Source organism: Lemur catta, chromosome 1 (assembly GCF_020740605.2).
Source record: "Lemur catta isolate mLemCat1 chromosome 1, mLemCat1.pri, whole genome shotgun sequence".
Taxonomy (NCBI): domain Eukaryota; kingdom Metazoa; phylum Chordata; class Mammalia; order Primates; family Lemuridae; genus Lemur; species Lemur catta.
Window position 1 is genome coordinate 44,335,976 of NC_059128.1, and position 17,897 is coordinate 44,353,872.

At 42.9% G+C, this 17,897-nt stretch overlaps 1 long non-coding RNA gene across 1 annotated transcript; it reads left to right on the forward strand.

The window, feature by feature from the left end:
- Window positions 1-7,737: 7,737 nt before the first annotated feature.
- LOC123649341 lies at window positions 7,738-16,381 on the forward strand. The gene is made up of 4 exons (XR_006738994.1): window positions 7,738-7,747; window positions 8,123-8,213; window positions 9,811-9,887; window positions 16,236-16,381. It is a non-coding gene; the product is annotated as an uncharacterized LOC123649341 (long non-coding RNA).
- The last annotated feature ends 1,516 nt before the right edge of the window (window positions 16,382-17,897 follow it).

Sequence of the window (17,897 nt, forward strand, 5' to 3'; positions counted from 1 at the left end):
AGGACAGAAACCCAAGTGTGCTCTTATAGCTAGCTGTACAACGTTTTCTTTCCTAATTTACTTTAAATTGATTTCCATTATTCATCTGTGTGTGCGCGCATGATAAAGTAAAATATGGTTTTTTGTTTGTTTGTTTTACCATGGCAGTCCTGAAACAGAAGTTTGATAGCCGCAGGTTTAGAAGGTCTTCATGAAGAATACAAGCCCTCCTCTACTTAGACTCCACTTTTTTTCTTTCTCCTTTTTTCTTTTTCTCTTTTTCTGAAGCTTACCCATCCCCAATCCTCTCATCCTTACTGTAGAAAGAATTTCTTTGGATCCCCTTGTTTGAGCAATGGTTTGTCCACAGAGTTATGAACTACAAAATTACTCCATGTATCCAAAATTAAAATCTTTCTGGTGTTTTGTTTATTTAGCAGCACATAACAGAACCCACCATTGTACCAAGGAGTTCACACCTTGAAACATTTGGCCCCTGGTGCAGGTTTACGCTGAGCAATTGTCTCCTACCAGAGCCACTCTGGGGAAGCCACAGGGCACAAGTGTGGTGACAAAAGAGGAAGACAGGGAATGAGGTTTTGTTTGGATGCAATTTGATCCCAGCATCAAGTCTTCATCTTGGAAGCGAGGTGCTACATCCCTAAAGGCAAAATGAGGTTTTTTTTGCAGTGCCTGTGCTGTTTGGGCTTTGCCCGCTGGGCAGAAGTCACAGCAGGGGACTGCAAGCCCCCAGAGAGTTCATAGGCAGCCATCTACTTGGGAATAGTAGGACAGTCTAGAAGGAAGTACCCACACTTTTCAAGAAAGGGCAATTTTCTTTGAGGACGAGGCCATTTCATAGAACTGGTGGGGCAAGGGGGCATTTTGGTCGCTGCCTCTTGTAATCACTCTGAGAATGTTCATTTTCTGATTCACACTGAGATATTATAGAAGACGACCAATCGGATCTAAGCTGGACTGATGAGCCAGATGTAGGTGGGTTTACACAGGGCCACACCTGCATGATGAGGAAAGTTCAAGCAGATGTTGATTCCACCCCTGGAATTGTTCATGAACTTGGTCTGGAATCTCACAGAACTTGTTCAGGGAAGCTCTGGGTGAGACGCTGGGGCCATGCTATGTGCAGGTGGAGAGATCAGAGATAGAGAGCAGAGGCGGGAGAGAAAAGCACCTGTATGTGGTCCCAGCGTCTATTTCTGTCTATTTGTCCAGGCTGAGAGAGGTTAGAGGTGCACCCGCTAGTTAGCAGACAAAGTTGTAAGCCCTAAGTCTAGGGAAATGTTTGCTGTGCTCAGCAAAATCTCTGAAGTTGTAAATCACTATGGCCCATTTTTTAAAAGATTGTATAAATTAAGACTCTAGGAGAAGGCTTTTCCCACCATAAATAGCCCTTTTCAAATGGCACTTCCTGGAAATCAGATGTTTGATATGATTTGGAAAAATCTAAAAAACAAGAGATGCATTTACGTATTCAGCACCTGTTCACTGACCCCCTTTTAGGTGCCAGGTAGCCCACTGGGTAATGCAGGGATATAAACCAGGTTCCCACCTGCTAGGTTTATCTCAGGATGAATCATGAGATTACAGAGTAGGAATTGAAAAGTGCCCTAAGGACAGAAATCAGCTCAGGTGATGTGGGGGGGAGGTTGACTACTAAGGGGTGTGAGGGAACATTTTAAGGTAATGGAAATTATCTATATCTCAAGTGCAGTTTGTGGTCACGTGGCTATAAATGTTCACCAAAACTCATAGAACTAGAAACCTTCCCAAGGTGAATTTGATTGAATGTAAATTATACCTCAACAGACCTGACTTTTAGAAAGGTGACCTAAGAAATGTGCAGATAGACTAGATAAACAAACATGTACTATGTCATGTTGGGTAAATGTTAAGACAAAGCTGCTAGTACAAATACGTCAGAAGCCAATAGTTGGATGTTATTTGCAGTAGCAGAAAAAGAAATCTCAATTGGAGATAGATTAATTTTGCCACTTAAAATTATTCTGGAAAAAAGAAATGGAAGACTGACCGTCTCTCAGCTGCCTCGCAGCTGTGATGGTCAATGGCTGATAATGAAGGTTTTGAGGACTGAAGAACCAGAAAATGACAAATTGCTGCTTTTCTATTATTTGGAAAATATCTCAAAAAGAAAGTATCCATTCTCCTTGCATTTTCTTTTATTTTACATACAGCTTTATTGAGACATAATTCACACACTATAAAATTCACCCTTTTAAAGTGTACAACTCAGTAGTTTTAGTATATTCACAGAGCATCTATCACCACTATTTAATTTTAGAGCATTTTTATCACCCTCCAAAAAAATCCCATACCCATTAGCACTCACCCTTCTCCCCTCCCCCTGCCCTAAGCAATTCCTACTCTACTTTCTGGCTCTATAGATTTGCCTATTCTAGACAATTCACATAAATGTAATCAAACAATATGCAGCCTTTTGTGTCTGGCTTTCACTTAGTGTAACATTTTCAAGGTTCATCCATGTGCTGTATGATTCAATACTTCATTCCTTTTTGTGGCCCAATAATATTTCATTGTATGGATGTACCACATTTTGTTTATCCATTCATCAGTTGATGGACATTTGGGTTGTTTCTACCTTTGGGCTATTGTAAATAATGCTGCTATAAACATTTGTGGACAAATTTTTGTGTAGACATACATTTTCATTTCTCTTAAAGGTGCACCTAGGTGTGAAATTGCTAGGTCATATAGATAACTCTATGTTTAATTTTTTGAGGAACTGCCAAAACTTTTCCAAAGCGGCCATGCCATTACACCATCCACCAGCATAGCACCATGTAAACTCCTGCCTTGCATTTTCCCTTGCTCACCTTTCTCACCCTCTGTCAGCTTTCCCTGCACAAATAGGGAAATTTTAAAAATCGAATACTACTGAGATTGAAGCAAAACATTAGAGGGAATTTTGAGTCTCATCCCAGAAGATAGGGAATGAGTGAGGTAACTAACTCAGAACAGAACATTTATTTGTCTGTTGTTAAAGTTTTGTATTGTCTTTGTCTGTATCTCATCCAATTTAAGACAATTCTTTATAGTTACAAGAGTGGATGTTGGATTATTCTCCTATGCTTGGAGTTGAGGGTGTTATCAATAACATGGGCTTCCTTTTAGCTAAGGAGGTGGTTTCTTTGAGAAGAGAGCGTGAGGGTGGCATGGTCCCCTTTTAGTTGAAACTGGAAGTGCTTGAGTACACTGAATATACTCTTTCTTCTGAAGAGCTCTCCATATTCCAAGACATGGCCCACAGATTCCCTTGCTGTTCTATAGTAAGAGATGGGTTACTGTGCTCATCTTTGTAAATGAAAAAAATATATATATGTACTTACTATATATATGTAATAAGAGGTAGGACTGGGTTTTCCTGCTCTCTGTGGAAGGACTGAACCAGAACTAAAGTCCAGTGGTTACAACTTCCTCCTACCTCTCGGGTGTTCCTTTTCAAATTCTTCCAGCAATTCCTTAAAAGTTAGCTGTTCTGCAGGGTTCATCCTAGCTCTGCTTCTCTTCTTATGTTATATATGTCAGGATTTCCAAAACTGTTGAGAAAGAAAAACTTTTTATCTGAGGAATGCAAGCCCCTTTAAATGATCAGGCCCACAGAGGCACTGGAACGTGCCAGCAAAACACCACAACTCATACCCTATAGTTCAAAGATGTATAGCCAATCACTAATCAATGTTATTTCTATAAACCAAAGAGAATGCCTGACAGACAACTTATGTAATCACTCCCTCTCCTGATTTGTCCATTTTTCTTTAAATACTTGAGCCTCTCCTTTGTTTTCCAGAGCACTTTCCAATATTTCCTGGGTACTGTCCTCAACCTTGGCCCTCTACTTATATTAATAAGTTCTCTACATATATTAATTTTGCCTCAGTTTCTTTCTTTAGGTTGACACTATGTTTATTTATTTGGGGAGCTCTGAGCTAAACATAGTGAAATAGGTTCCTTTGGCCAGGATTTCATATCTCAAAATCTTTTCTTGGCTAATGTTCTTTGAGAATCTCCAGGAAGGAGGTATAAAATGTAGCATTTCACTAAACTCATCTCCTCTTTTTCCTCCTTCAAACCCGTTCCACTTGCAGGATTCCCTATGTTGAAGAATGGCCCCATCATACACAAAGTTTCCCCAACCACAAACTTGTTATTTCTCTTGATTTGTATATTTCCCTTAAGCCCAGCATCCCTCTAGATAAAATTAAGATTATGCCTTGATGTGATATTTATTTATTCGACAAATATTTACAAAACACATTTTATATAATACCTGGCTTTGGAAACTTACACTCTAATTGCAAGGACAGAACTCACATATATTAAAAGCTAAATAACAACCTTTAATAAGAGATATCGCCCTTAATAAATAAATGTATATCACAGATAATGCATATTATTGCAGGTTGAATAAGAAACATATTTGTGGGCCGAAGAGGTCAGGCGAGGATTCCAGGGAGGTACTATTCTGTTGCTTAGAAACAGCCTTGGAGAAGGGAGATAATTTAAAATGGCTATCCAGAGAGACCCATAGAATGATCGAACTGGAAGATACATAAGCACACATTTGCTAATACTCTCATTTTACATAGAGGAAACTGAGCTCCAAACAGACCAAATGATGAAACGATAAGCCACATTCAGTCGGTATTTATTCAGTGCCCACTGTAAGCAAGGCGCAGCATGGGCTGCATTTATTGAAAAGAGCAAGTAAGGTGAGACTAACTATCAAACAGCACCAGTACCTGGCAAGAAACTAAACTTGTGTCAAAGCCTCCCAAGGGTCAGGCTTTGATGGCAAGGGGGTCAGACCAACTATTAGTCGTGAACTGGGTTACTAGTTCCTCCATTTACCCTTGAAAATAGAATTAAAATAGTTACTCACAGGCTAGGTAGGCACTAATTATTTCTGCTTCATGAGTAATCAGGGCAGAAGAATTTACCACCACCTACAGTGTCCAGTCATACTCTGTCTGAATATATAGATATCCAGGTAGGAAATTCCAAAGCAATGTTTATGGTGTCCACTCGAGGGAAGGTGAGAGAGCCTGAATTTTTGTGAGGTGGAAACACTGTGGTTGGTTTAGGGCAGTAGAGGTGGGAAGGCAGGAAGATCCTCACCATCAACAATGATTTTTTTTCTTGACTTCTACTTGGGTTATGTTTTTTAATGCTCCTCTAATAAATTCAGAGTAAGGGCACTTCCAGGGTCCACAGTTCAGCCTTAGGGTAAATAATGACACTGGGTTTTTACGCAGAGGAAGTTCAACAGGAAAAGCTAAAAGATCAGCGAGACTGTGTAAAGATATCTTCCTGAAAACGAAAGCACACACATGAAGACATTGTGAAGCCAGGAAAAGTCACAGCTGTCGACAAAGTAAACAGGAACTGGCCTTTGAGTCCTAAGAGACCAAGGGTTTCCAATTCTGGGCTTTCTGAATACCTGACATCAGCTCGAATTAATGTATTCCTCATTGTTTATAGAATCTCCAAAGATGGTCCTGAAACTAGCCTCATTTCCTCTGTTCCCTATTCATGCCCCGAGTATATGTGTGCTCCCAGCACAGCTTGAAATTAGTGTATTTTTTCATCTCTGCCTTTAGTTTTTAAACAAGCAGGAAGAGATCCCAGGAGACTTGGACGGCTGGCCTGCTGTGCAGTGATGTCGGGTAGCCCGAGGCAGGTCTTCATTATCTTCTCCCCGCCTGGCTTAGCGTGCAGGGAACAACCTGCCCCTAGAGAGGAGTTTTAAAATAATAATATGTAGTGTGAAATGAGATCATAGATATGAAAGCTCTTCTTTGAAGTTAAAAAAATTTTTCAGCCTACAAATGCACACTATTGATGTTATTTATTAATGAAATGTATTTGATACTCCCTTTGTTAGGCTCCTAGGCAGAGTTGCATGCATTCGTGTACAAAGACAATCATCACCATTATGGCTTATAGAGGCTAATGTAGAAGTTTAATTGCTAATACATACTAATACATACACAAATATACCTAGGAGCCCATGCAGTCACTCTCTTCTACTTCATCAGCTACCAAAAGAAATTAAAAATTGCTATCAGCAAGAGACTGCCTCCCTTCCTTACAGGGTGAGAGACAAAGGAATGTGTGAGGGTAGGGCAGGAGGATGTTGTTCCCTCTCCTGCCTGCTAAGTGTCAAAGAGGAGAGGAACTCTCATAGGAGTCCTCCCAACCCAGCAATCACAAAGTACTTGGCAAAGACCAGCTCATTAATAGGGTTAAATATCTATAGATATCCCTAGAAACACAGAAAAAACTTTGGTCAGAGCAATTTATTAATAAATAGCCTAGAAGTACTGGACTCGTATCTCAGTTTGTGTCTCATAACCTCACCAGGGTGATAAAGCTGGTCTTGACCTAGTTACAGGAGCCTCAGATAGGTGACTGAAGGAATTCGAAGACATGGTGAACATTCCACCAAATGCTCTCTTTGCAGTAATATTGGCTGCCCGTTCAGACCATGCCCTTCACAGCTTTCCATGGGGAGCAGCTGTGGGACTGGGGCCAAGAGAATCTGCCCCTATAGGTCCCATGTGGGCACTGACTTTGACTATGCTTGCTTGATTGATTGTATAGGAAATAAAGCCTGAGCCCTCTCTTCCAGAGCTATTTCTGGATTGAACAGTGAGAGATCAATAAGATCCAATGATAAGCACTCAGGCTTTAGCAGATGACTTTGGGAAGGGCCACTATAGTATAAGAAGATTCTGGAGTGAGTACTGAGGACAAGTAGCCATTTCCTCCATACAGGTAATGTCGGAGAGGAGACTCTGATCCCTTTCTGTGTAAGGGAGCAGGCCCCTTGATCCATTCAGGGAGGAAGGCACTTTCCAAACTCCATCTAGGACAGCATGATATTCTGTGTGGCCCCTGGTGTCTACAAAGCAAGAAATGACTCAGATAAACTACATGAATGAGCAAGAAGCAGGAAGAATTAGTGCTTTATAGAAACCACAGAGGCAGCCCAGGTTTACATCAAAACAAGGATCCAATCCGCTCACTAAAGACAAAGGTACCGAGTGAGCGTGGGAAAGCTGCCCTTTGATGAATGTCTGTTTGAGCTATGTGTCAGGAATTATCTGATATCACGGACTCTTTGTGCAAACTCTCTATCATCTTAAATATAGGTTTTTTTGAATGCTACAAAATAAAATCTAACGCAGATCTGTGAATAATTCATGTGCTTTCTCAGGGAGGGGGTATCATTAGTAGGACTTACATCACTAATATAATCATAATCACTCCCTCTAAGGATTAAATTTTTCCCTTCGGCAAAGGCTCAATGAATTATAAAAAAAAAGTTTGATATAATGATATCTTCTAAAACAAAAGACTTGTCGAAAATTCACCTGGGTTATGCAGCTCTCTCTAACAAGCTAAAACATTGCTTTCATTGCATACCGTTTATTGTCCTGGGAGCTCATAGACTGGTGGGGGCTTTCTGCTTTTGATTCACAAAGCATAAAATTGAAGACGAGCTCTGTGTTGTGATTTTTAGATCAGACACGCGAGGGCAGCAGTGAGCTGAGGAGGAACACAAACAATAGCGACCCCTTTGAGCCAGAAAGTTTACATCTAGAAATTGAGACGCCTGGCTAGTTCTGCCTACAATCATTTATACCTAACACAAACACCTTTTTAAACCCTTAAAATTAAAGGGTAGAAGAAGTCACTCTTCTAGCATGTATGTTCTGCTCCCCATTAGCACTTCATTTTCTAATTTCTCTAATGTTTTTGCTTTTTCTATTGACAATTTTCTTTTTTAATCTATTAAGGAGTTTGACTATTTTAAAGCTGAGATGCTTCTTTCTTCCTGCCCAGCGCAGGCTGACGCCCAGGGAGCGGGGGCAAGATATCCAGCCCGCAGGCCCCGGCGCGCTCTGTGCGGTGCCGAAGGCAACAAGGGCCGCCCTTGTGCAGAGCCCACTTTGGCCCAGGGCTGACAACATTGTTAGAGCAAATGGGTGTCCAAGGGCTCCTTTCTACAAAATGGGGAGGACACAGGGACACTCCCTCTTCCTCTCCAAAGACGGATTTGTTTCATCCCTGCCTTTTCTAGCATGGCACAGGCGGAGAGCCCAGCTCTGGACAGCAAGACCGGCCAGTACCGGTTTCACTTTCACTGCAGGCAGGAGAGTCTGGGAACAAAGGTACCGCAGCCAGTCCGTCTCTAAGCCCCGAAATGAGGGGGCGTATTTACTGAGGGCGGGCGGGTCCACCTGCAGGGGCTGCTGGAGAATGACACCCCGGAGAAAGGGAGAAAGGAAGGGCCATCTAGGCTCACTCCCCACGTGGCCCAGAATAGCCCCTCGGGGGTGGCCGGGACAGCCCCTCTCCCTGTGCCTGACAAGAGGCCCTTTGTCAGGCTGTCAGGGAGGGTTTTATTTTTAGACTCAGCCAGGGCTGCCCTCCTGCTCTGGGCTTTCCCTCTTACAGCTGTTGCTTCTGCTTTCCAAAGCCCTGCCCTACAGGTGCTGTGCTTCCCTGTGCCTTTGTTTGCCTGGACAAGTTGGAAGAGTGATGGTAACTTTAAAGAGGGAGTGAGGGAAGGCTGCAGCCTCCAGACAGGCTCCTAAGCACTCCCCTGCCCCGCCTTGGAGCATCCTGCCTTCCCCCATCACACCGTGGGCCTCCAGGCCAGGCATTTTTAAAACCAAACAACCTAGGGTCCCTAGGATAGGTGGCTTCATTGTACTGAGCATCCTTAAATGCTGGGCCTTCTGTTACTTCTCTGAGTGTCAGACACTTTACCCGGCCCAACCTGGAGTCAAACCCCAAAGCCACTTCTACACCATGGGCCTCTCTGATAAAAGGGTTTTTTTGTATGTATTATATTCTAGTTTCTTTCGTCCACTGTAAAAGAAACATGTATTTGTTGTAGCATTTCCATCCAGCTTGACTCTCTAAACAAATCTAGGCATAATTTTACCTTTCTGATTTTTTTTAACATAGTTGGGGCCATACTGGATGTGTGACTTCGAACCTCTGCATGTATATTGAAAATCTGCACAGAAGGCCGGGTGTGGTGGCTCATGCCTATAATCCTAGCACTCTGGAAGGCCGAGGCAGCAGGATTGCTTGAGCTCAGGAGTTCGAGACCAGCCTGAGCAAGAGTGAGACCCCGTCCCTACTAAAAAGAGAAAAATTAGCTGGGCATGGTGGTGCACACCTGTAGTCCCAGCTGCTCGGGAGGCTGAGGCAGGAGGATTGCTTGAGCCCAGGAGTTGGAGGTTGCAGTGAGTTATGATGACGCCATTGCACTCTAGCCCAGGTGACAGAGGGAGATTCTGTCTCAAAAAAAAAAAAAAACCTGCACTGAAGCAGACTACCTGTGGGGAGTAGGACTGGGGAAATTAGGCAGTTTTGCATGTTTACTTTCTACTTTTCTAAATTGTTTGATCTTTTCCCAAGAAATGAATGATTTTTGTAATGCAAAAAAGGAAAGAGGACAGCTCTGACTAAAGTCGGGGTCATTGCTGTGTTGTACATGCCTCAGCCAGGACTTGGCACAGTGGGTGGGTTTTCTGTCCTGTCCTTAAAAACCACACTTACATTCTTGCTCCTACTACTGTAGTCCCTTTAGCTAAAAGAGTTTGAAACGGCTGCGGTGTTTCTGGATACCTATTTTTGAGGAGCAGGCTGAGAGCTCCTTCCTCTGCCCAGTGTGCCCCTGCCCCAATACACACTCTCTCTCTCTCTCCCCCTCTGTCTCTCTCTCTCTCTCTCTCCTTTTTTCCTCTTTCTCAGACACGTGATGCTATCAGGCCCAAGAACTGGCCAGGAAAGAACTGAATACAGACAGGAGTGCTCAGAGAAACAATAAGGTAAGTCCACATGTTATACAACACTTTGAAAAGCAAACTGTCGGGAGACTGGAAGAGAACTGGCTGTTCTTTATTTTTATTAACACTTCTGTCGTTTATTTGTATTCTCTCTTTCCATTCAGCTTCTGCTATGGTCTGAATGTTTGTGTCTCCCCAAAATGCATATGTGGAAAGTCTAACCCCCAAGGTGATGGTATTAGGAGATGGGCCCTTTTGGGAGGTGATTAGGTCCCTCAAGAATAGGGTTAGTGCCCTTATAAAAAAAAAGAAAGGCAGGAGGAAGCCTGTTTGCCCCTTCAGCCATGTGAGGACACAGAGAAGTGGCCATCCATGAGAAAGTAGCCTTCATCAGACACCAAATCTGCCAGCGCCTCGATCTGGAACTTCCCAGCCTCCAAAACTGTAAGAAGTAAACTTCTGTTGTTTATAAGCCACCCAGTGTGTGGCATTTTGTTATGGCAGCCCCAACAGACTAAGACAGATAAGCGCCTCCTTTACTCCACCCCGTGCCTGGCTCTAGGCAGCTCCCGGGTTACGAAGGAGGGAGCCACAGGCCCTGCCTGGAGGACCACACGTTCCCTGCAGGACACAGGGAAAGGACCAGCTTGCAGTGAGGTGGGCAGTGGGCGGTGGAGGCCAGAGCAGCAGCCAGCCTAGTTCAGCCCACGTCAGAGAAGGTTCTCAGAAGGAGATGCCCGTATCTCAAAAGACCCACTAGCCAAGTAGAGGAAGCATCAAATGATAACAAGGTCCCTCTGCTCTTGAGTTTTTCTACACATCATGGTCAGCTCTGAGCATTTCACAAGCAGCAGTTCAGTGGATTCTCACAGCCCTGTGGGGCAAGTGCTGTTATCACTCGCATTTCAAAGCAGAGGTCCCTGAGGCACAGAGGGCTGAGTGACTGCCACCAAGGCCACACTGTGAGTGTGTGAGTGGTATAGCCAGGATTTGAACAGACGCACTGTGGCTCTAGAGCCCCGCTTCTAACCCCTAGATGATCCTGCAGTTCGGGCAACTCAGGAAGGGAAAGGGGCATCTGGGACACAGGGTTGCAGGAGCTGGGTTGGAAAGGTGGACAGAAAGCCACGTCCTGCTGAATGCCTGAGCTTTATCCTGAAAGGAGTGAGAGGGTTGATAGTAAACGCGTGTCCCGATCAGGTTTGGGTTCTAGGTAGATGTGTGCCTTTGGAAGAAGGACTGGTGAGGCCAGACTAGAGCAGCAGTGAGGTGGCCCTGGTGGGACTTGAACGGAGGGAGGAGGGGTAAAGGTGGGCGGGGAGGGCAAGCAGTGTGAGCCCTGTGGAGACAGACACCTGTCACCCGGCACCTGGCGTAGGTGACCGGCTGGAGGGTCAGCTCCTCTCAGGTATACTGGGAACACTGGAATGAGAGCAGGCATGAGAGAAAGGGGGGGATGCAGTTCTGGTGCCTGTGGGGATTCCACGCGGAGATAAGGACCCTAACTAGGTCAGTGGCCGGAGGAGTGGAAAGGAGGAGGCGAGTGCCGGCCATCATTTTAAAGCAGGTGTTCTCACCTGCCCAGCACTCAGGGGGTCTGCAAACTTGCATGGGAAAAGCTATATCTTTATTTTCACTTTCTTCCTACTAGAGTTTATCATCTTCTTGAATTATTAATGTAAGAAAATGAAATGATTAGAGTAACATTAACAACATCTATGACTTTGTCATCAATAGAAATCACAGATTTTTCACATCACATTTTCATACCACATTTCGGTTGTTGCAGACATTTCCAGCTGTCACTTGTGTTCCTCACCACTTAAAAATGATATTACTAGACCTGATACTGGATCTGAGTATTTAATACTGTATTAGTGCATTATTACATGTGCCCACATATCAAAATTTTATAATTTTGGAAACTGTATTTCTAAAAAACAGTTTCCTTTGTAATTCTTTATATTTTATTTTATATATTACAAAGTATTATTCTGAGAAGCAGTGCAAAGTCTTCATCAGAATGCCAAAAGTTTTAATGAGACCAAATAAAATGTTAGGAACACCTGACTTAAAAGTAAAATAAATTACACTTGTGAATGTTTGGAGGCGGGAGGAGGAAAACAAGAAAACTCCAAGAACACCTGGCTCAGTGCCCGAGTGATTGGTGGTAACACCTTCCAGCCTGGAGCACACGGGAGAGGTGGAGAGTGGGACCAGGAGTTCATTTGGGAAGATGTCGGGTGTGCGAAGCCCACAGGACGGCACTTGAGCTGTCCAGTGCAAAGCTGGCAATACGGCTACAAAGTTCCAGAGTGACCACGGGAATAGAAGTCTCATTTCAGAGTCAAACGCACAGACTCATTACAAAATAAACAAGCATATCCAGGAAGAGCATGCAAAATGCGAAGATTAAGAGGGCTGAGCCTGAGGGACAGGAGGAAGTGGTAGTAAAAGAGTGATCAGAGGGGAGGGAGGGCAGCCGGGAGAACTGGCACCGTGGGAGCAGGGGAGAGAGCACTCGGGAGAGAGTGTTGTCAGCATCTCCGACTGAATTGGAGGAGGACAAATCCAAGCCCCTCAGGCAGGCAGCGATGCCCCCTGAGAACAGCTCCCAAAAGCTGTAAGAACCAGATCTCAGGGATTTGGAGCTAATCATTTGGAAACAAGAAAGTAGAGGTGGTGAGTATGCGCTACTCTTTGAAGACATTTCTGTAATGGAGGGAGAGTGGGGAGTGGAGATCACAAAGCCTGTAAAACAGAGGAGGCAGGGAGCGGGGGTGGGGCAGGCAGATTGGAGCAGAGCCAGGAGGGGCAGCAGGACCACTCCAGGCAGGCGGGGTCAGCGGGGAGGCGGTTAGGACACACGTGGAGGGAAGGAGCAGGCCCATTTGTTCTTTGGTGAGAGATTTCAAGTGGAAATGAATGTGTGGATGAGAGATTTCAAGTGGAAATGAATGTGTGGTTAAGGCTGGATGAGAGAAGAAAAACTGAAGGCGTCCCTCCATTCCTGTGTCCTCTAGACAGGGGTGGGTCCAGAGCTTGTGGAGCTGAAATGTATGCAGTTTGGGGTAAGGGCCTGTTTAAGAAAAAGAATGAAAAATTTGGTAAATCAAAATTAGGGATAAAGTGAGTAGGCATTTAGAATGAGAAATCACACAAATTATAAATTTTTAAAAAGCAGATAAAATTCAACCTTATAAAATTCAGAAATAATACAAGATTTATATTAATCAATTGACACATTGCTATAATATTTTGTTTCCTACATTTTTAGCTATATGTGCTGATCATCTCTAAATGCAATGATTTGGTAATATTTTCTAAAGTGAGATTAGAAGGATAATTCAATATTTCTTCTAATGTGGTTTGTTGAATTTCGTTTTTTAATATTGATGGTTGAGATGCATAAAGCTTGTGACTTCAAAGACCTGCTGCTTGTAGAAATGCTATATTCTATCTCACAGGATTCTCACTGAGAAGAAAACAATGGATGATGCATATATTAGTCAGCTCAGGCTGCTGTAACAAAATACCATAGACTGGATGGCTTAAACAACAGACTTTTATGTCTCACAATTCAGGGGGCTGGAAGTCCTCAAGATCAAGGTGGAGTTCTGTTGAGGGCTCTCTTCCTGGCTTGCAGACAGGTGCCTTCTTGCTGTATGTTCACATGGGGTGGGGGAAGAAAGAGAGAGAAAGAGAGAGAGCAGCTCTCTGATCTTCTCTTATAAGGACACAAGTCTCATATGAGGACTCAAGCCTTATGACCTCATCTAAGCTGAATTACTTCCTAAAACCCCATTTCCAAACACCATGACATTGGGGGATAGGGGTTCAACATATGAATTTGGGGGAACACAAACATCCCAAACAGCCCATAACAATGCATTTATAATTATAAATGCTGCATTATCTAGTAAGTTCCTGAGAGGGAAAGACTCCTATTTTGACTGTGTCCTGAGAACCAGATCTTCCACTTACCCTTTTATACATCAGAGGATTATAAGAATTTTCCAGAGACTAACTTCTGGCTCTGTACATTTCAAACCCTGTTTTCTGCTCTACCTCATGCCTCTGCTTCCAGGCTCTATGGGTCACATTCCTGTCACCATGTCCTACCCTGCACCTGGTGCACAGGGGCACTGAAAGTCCTGGGAGCTGCTTCCACACCAGGGTGACCGGCAGTAATTGAAGCTGAAACAGAAGTCAACAAATCACATAGATATTCCACCACTAAACCCAGATGAAGTGCCTCTCCAATTTGACATCCTTCTAGCTGGATCTCCAAATGCCCATGGTCACCCCAATGTCCGCTAACACAAGAAAACGGGTGGCATCTCAACCAGTTGTGATTAAAATATCTTACTTTTGCATATTTGAAAAAAGCAGCAAAGGAACACATTGACAGGGCCTCTCTCGGGGCCCTCAAAGGGGCCGGGCAAGTGAGGGGCTTTGCCTTCATGGTGAATCCATCCCTGCCTCTAGGGCACCGGCTGTGAACGTGTGGGTTGTGGTGAAACCACTATTTGAAACATAGTTGACAATCACATAGTGCCTACCAGGGGAAATGCTTTGTGTGTGTTAAGTCATTTAATGCTTGTAACAACCCTGTGATGCTGGTGCTATGATAATCCTTATTTTTCAGACAGGGAAGGGTAGGTAACCTTCCCAGCATCACACGTAGTAATTCCTAGACCTGGGATTTGAACCCCAGCAGTCTGGGTCATGCTTGCTCCCAGTGCACTCCCCATAGCAGCCCCACGTCCTCGGCCCCCATTCCAGGACTCTACAGTCCCACCTGTCACTTTCCGATATAGTAGACATTTTACTGATTTGCCTATTTTCTGTCCCTTGTTACTAAAACAAAGACTCTGTGAGGGCAGAGCTGTTGTTTGGTTCACTGCTGGAGTGCCAGCACGTAGAACAGTGCCTGCCACATAGTAGGTACGTAGCAAATCTTTTGTGATTCCTTAAACTCTTTTATTCTCCTCCCAGGAAGTAATCTATTTGGAAAACTGCAAAAGAAAATGAATATGAGAGGGAAGAAACACACACACAAAAATGGGGAAGATGTTGCCCACATGAAATCCAGGGGGAAATAAACTGTTAGGTACATTTTGAGGAAGGTAGTCAGCTCTGTCACAAGTGTCAGTGAATCATAGTCCCACAGTCTCAGATCAGATAAACTGTAGAAAGAACCAACTAGGAATGATCAAAAAATTTCAGATGACCTTGAGTGCCCAGCTGAGGTTTGAAATTCAAAATGTGAAATGTCACCTAACTGCATGATTATATGATTTTCTTCAGTAATATAAAGAGACAAAGAAAACAGAGGAGGGATGTGTGGACCCAAGATTGAGGATTTGTTGGTTGACTGTGCCTGTGAGTCTCAGGAGTAAGGGAATTGTGTCTGATGGTGAAAGTGTCCTTACAGCCAAGAGCACTAGAGGTTGTTCAAGGTCGGATGCCTTGGTGAGATGGAAGCTTGACAGGATGCAGGTGCAGGGGAGGGAAGTGGTATGAGGTTGAGCTCAGAGTGGAATTTCCAAGTTCAAGATTTCAGAGGTGAAGCAGCCCTAGATGATGAGAAAGTCTTGTAACAGGATAGGAGATATTGATGGCAAGTGAGTAAAGCTCTATGATGAGTCATGGGACATGGGAAAATTTGATATTATGTGGGATAGGCACTAATGTATGGTTTTATGAGCTTCAGCCCTGATTTGCAAAAACTGCAAACTGTAAAGCCAGCTTTAAATATCACCTTCTCCAACAGTCTATTTTTGATTGAAAATACCTTATTTATAATAATTCTAAAATACCAATCCTCCCAAAATGAACAAACCAGGATACTAGCTAGCATCACCTCAATTCAGTAGGTTCATAAAGTGGGGGCCTGTGAGCTTTGCTTGTTGAAGATTTGATTCTGTCCAAAGAATTATTTGCAGTTTCACACATGCCAAGGATTTATAGCTCCAGATTAAAGTTCCTTTTGAGATCATACCAGAGAATTCATATTTTATTCAGTGGTACATACATAATAAAAGTTCTTTTGTCTCCTGAAGTTCACATTCTAAGGCTACAAAACACTCAATAAATACATAAATATAGTGACAAACAATGGCAGGGTAGGAAAAAAAGCAAGTAGATCTCCCAGACACCGAATCCATGAAATGCTCAAATTACAAACATAACCGCCTGATTTTTAGAGAACCAAAAAGCATTACTAAGTATTCTCCAGTGGTTAAAAAAAAAAAAAAAGATAATCGGAGCTTAAAATTGGATGTAGTATCCAGTGAGGAGTAAGATTTCAACTTCTTTCACTGTCAACTGTAGCTGGGGAGAGGGAGACAAATGTTTGGGGTGTGTGTGGTTTTTTTTTTTTTCCAGATTATTTTATCCAGTACTTAGCCTGAAACATTGAAGAAAGATATCAGAATCCCATATCAACTGCAGCCAGCAAGTAAACTGATTTGTATTCTCCTTTGAGGAAATTCATAATAAAAGACCCAATCTGGTGTGTTTCGTTGAGTTCACTTGAAGTGATAATGTGCCTTACTGGAGTCTTTCAAAGTAGTGGCCAGTAAAAGGCTGTCCACCCTGAGAGCTTGCTACCCAGGAGACAACTAAGCAATATCCCCTTTCCTACTCTGGGAGACAGCAGCTTCTGGGGCCAATGTGTCGGGTTTGGCAGGTTGACAGGCACCTGGGTAGTGTTTTGGAAGTCAGAAGTGAAGGAATCCATGCACTAGATCTTATGTGTGAAGTAATTTTTAGACATTTTATAAAACTAGGGAAACAATTTTGCCCTTTCCATCTCTCCCCTACTGGGTTTTCCATATCTCCAAGACAGATGGAGCACATGTAACAAACCAACAGAATGCAGAGGATGCAATCTGGGATATTAAAAATAAAATCTTTTCCAAATCTTCACAAGCTCCTTTAAAAACACTTCTACCCAAGTGTTAAAGCATCTAACAGAGGTATCTAAAAATGGAAACAAGGAGAAGAGGTGCCCCGAGGGTTCTTATTTCAAAACCACCCAGAATTAATATTTACTTCTCAGGAAGGGCACTTTACACAATCAGCAAATATGGCCAAATTTAGTCATATGTGAACTTGAAAATGATTATATCCCAGAGGGCTTTCCATTAAGAATCTTAAAATATAAAAATGTTGAATTGAATCCAGAAATAAAACAAATCAGCAAGTGCAATTAATACCGACATATAATGTTACTATATTACCGGACTCCAATAAACACTCAGTATCATTAAGATTTTCAAAGAAATCAATAAAAAAAATTATATGGCTAGCTAGATTTTGACATTGTATTCTCTACTCTTACTAATTATAAGCTACTTATTATAGAAACATTATAGCTTATATTTTACATTTTCATAATGTTTAAATTTCATATTTTCATAATATTTAAAAATAGGAACCTATCAATAGTGGCTCTTAGGTTTTAAATTTTCCACGTAAAACTAATTTATTCTGAGCCATATGTAATTTCAGATTTTTCTAGGGATAAATTAACCTCACAAAATTATGTTCAAATATCACTATTCTATTGCCACCAACCAAAGAATACATCAATATTCAATTAAATGTAAATAAAATTAATTTTGTCTCCTTCCTCTCTTCTCTACCGGAACATATAAGTAAATTGTTTGAAATGTATTACTGATGGAAATTAAATGTAAATTACTTATTTCTTAATTTCCGGAGCCTCTGTGCACTGGGAACTGATGTAGGTGCTGGGTACAGCGGTGAGTGAGGCAAACACGGCCCATGTAGTGTAATGGGGAGAATGGCAACAAACCCATACACAAGCAAATGAACACACACGCCCATGTCAGGTAGTGACGAATGCAATGATGAAAATGAAATCTGCTAATGGGATCAGTGGTGGCTGAGAGGGGGGCGGGGCAGAGCGATAGGGACAAGGTGATCAGGAAATTGGAAAAGGTGATGTTTGGATCAAGATCAGAGGAAGCCTTGCAGAGAGCTGGGGCAGGAGTGTGTGCATTGGGGGCCAGGGACAGTGAA